A 3058-nucleotide genomic window follows, 5' to 3' on the forward strand; every position below is an offset into this window, starting at 1 on the left:
AGAGTGTAATTCCGAGTCTATAGTGGAGTCACGAGGAATTAATAAGTTAGTAAATTTATTTGTTAGATTTATGATAACTTATTGGAGCTTGATTTCATAGGCCCATGGTCCCCATTGTACCTTGGATAAAATCATCTAGATAGTCTCAATTAATTGATTTAATCATCAATTAGAATTATCAAAGTTGACCAGGTCAATTTTGGATAGTTTCACAGAGTTGTGTAATTTTGAGAAGAAAAGAGAAATTATGGCAGATTTATTAATTAAAATAAATTGGTATCTAAATTAATAAATAAGTTTAAATCAAGGTTCAAAATATAAATAATTAATTTAATAAAGGATTTAAATAATTATTAATTAATTAAATCGATTGAAAATAATACAGGCCTTGATTTTAAGTCCAATGGGCTTATAATCAAATGGGAAATTTCATGGGCCTAAAGCTCATGATAATTTCGACCTACGACTTTAAAATTATATTATTTTATTGATTTTTTAATTAAATTAAATGGTCTTATTGAGTCTATAAAAGGAGTGCTTAGAGAGAAGTAAAAACATAAGTCACAAGTCAGATTTTCTGATAGTTTTAGATTCTCTCTAAACACAAGTCCTTTTCTAAGCCTCTTTGTTATTTTCTCTTCTTCTCTCTATATCTATCTCATGTGTTGAGAATTGCCCACACTAGTCTAGGTGGTTCTAAGGATACATTGAAAGATTGTGAAGAAAATATAAGATCGGTTCAGTTTCTTGATAATACTCTACGACAGAGAGGATACAAGAGTTAGAGAAACTGAAGGAAGGACTCTTTCATTTCGCCGCGTATATTGTAAGTATTCTATTCTTTGTTTCTCTTTGAATTCAATTTTAGAAACATGTTTTAGACTATCTCATATTAATTTGTTTAATATTAGATATACATGAAAATAAATAAAGATCCTGTATAAGCTAATCTAACAGTATTCCTTAAGGCCTAGATCTATCGGACCATGGGACGAAATGACAAAAGAATTGTTTGGAAAATATTTTCCACCCCATAAGACTAGCAGCCTTAAGAGGAAAATCTCTACCTTCATCCAGAAAGACCATGAAACTTTCCATCAGGTCTGGGAGAGGTATAGAGATTTGATAAATCAATGCCCACATCATGGATACGAAAGCTAGCGTCTGATCAGCTATTTCTATGACGGTATCACAACCGGACAAAGACAATTCGTACAAATGATGTGCAATGGAAAATTCCTTCAAAAAGATCCCGATGAATCTTTTGAGTACCTCGACGATCTCACTAAGAAGTCCTACACATGGAATGGAGTGAGTCTTATGGACAAGCCACGATCAACTGGAATCTACCAATTAAGGAAATATGACAACGTCAATAGCCAAATTGAATCATTGAGACAACAATTTGAGGCTTTAAAATCTCGAGAAGGTAGAGGAATCCACATGGCTACAAAGGTAGAGACACGAGATCCATGCTTCATTTATGGAGGGGCGGAACATCAACCACAAGAGTGCCCAACTCTTGGTGAGTTAAGAAAAGGAAATAAGGAACAATGTAATTCTTTAGGGGATTACAAGAAGCCTTATAACCCTTTCTCAAACACTTACAATCCTAGATGGCGCAACCATCCAATTTTCAGCTGGAAGGACTCAAAGCAAGCATCTGGGAGCCAATGGAGGCCTGAGCAACAACAACCGCCAAAAGCATACATTGCTCCTCAAAGTAACAAGCAGTCAAGTAATTCTCTTGAGAATACTTTGCAAATTCTTGCGCAAACACAAATAGCCTCAACTCAAGAGCTCAAATCTTGTTTCACTTAAATGATAGAGGAAATGAAAGACATAAAAATCGAAATGGAAAAGCTAAACACTACTTTGGCAATTTAAGAGCATGGTAGACTTCCTGCTCAACCTTTAATCCATCAAAAAGAGCAACACATGGCACAAACCTCCTCCTCTCCAGATACAAATTTCAAAGAGGTTAATGCCATCTCTACTTGAAGTGGTCAAAGTACGATTTCACTGTTAACTAAGACAACGAGTACATCAATGCCCGCTCCAGATAATGATATGCCAATAGGCATTCCAGTAAAGGCACCCTTTCCTCAAGCTTTGAAATCCACTAGAAAGGTACTGAAAAAACATGGTGAAATCCTAGACCTTTTAACAGAAGTGAAGATCAACTTGCCATTGTTGCATGCGATAAAAAAAGTGCCAGCTTATGCCAAGGTTATCAAGAATTTGTGCACAATTAAAAGAAAGCACCATGTCAAGAAAACTGCATTCTTGGCAGAACAAGCTAGCGCGGTAATTGACTGCAAAACACCGCCTAAGTACAAAGATCCTGGTTGTCCCACCATCTCATGCCAAATTGGGGAACAAGAATTTGGTCAAGCCCTTCTAAACTTAGGAGTAAGTGTAAATCTCATGCCATATTCAATATACTTGCAATTACGTCTAGGAGAACTCAAGCCCACATTTGTGGAGCTACAACTAGCCAATCGATCAGTTAAGAAACCTCAGGGAATAGTAGAAGACGTTATGATTCAAATTGAAAAATTCTATTACCCTATTGATTTTCTCATCTTGGACACTCAATCTGAAGTGAGTATAGAATCCAAAATTCCCATCATTCTCGGTAGACCTTTCCTCGCAACAACAAATGCACTCATTAACTGTAGGAATGGTCTCATGAAAATCTCTTTCGGGAACATGACTCTAGAAGTGAATGTTTTCCACATCGGCAAACAACCACCTAATAACGATGAGTGTTTCCAATCGTATATGATTGATACACTTATTTTGGAAGAGGTCGAAGCGAAATACACATCTAATCATTTTAATCACCTCTTCCAAATTTCCAAAAGTTTTGAGCCCGATGAGTCTAAAATCAATCCTGAAATCTTCAAACACTCACAGGCTAGAAGAACCATGTTTTGGAATCCAATCTTTGAGGAACTCCCTCAAGATCAAGAAGCACCAAAACCCTCCATTGAAAAAGCTCCTCAACCAAAGTTGTCCCAACTTCTCGAGGGTCTTAAGCATGTATTCCTGGGAG

General features: G+C 36.3%; 1 non-coding gene across 1 annotated transcript; it reads right to left on the minus strand.

The window, feature by feature from the left end:
* Window positions 1–1044: 1044 nt before the first annotated feature.
* LOC133780980 (small nucleolar RNA R71) lies at window positions 1045–1151 on the minus strand. Its single transcript, XR_009869781.1, has one exon. It is a non-coding gene; the product is annotated as a small nucleolar RNA R71 (small nucleolar RNA).
* Window positions 1152–3058: the final 1907 nt, after the last annotated feature.

This window comes from Humulus lupulus, chromosome 5, assembly GCF_963169125.1.
Source record: "Humulus lupulus chromosome 5, drHumLupu1.1, whole genome shotgun sequence".
Classification (NCBI taxonomy): Eukaryota; Viridiplantae; Streptophyta; class Magnoliopsida; order Rosales; family Cannabaceae; genus Humulus; species Humulus lupulus.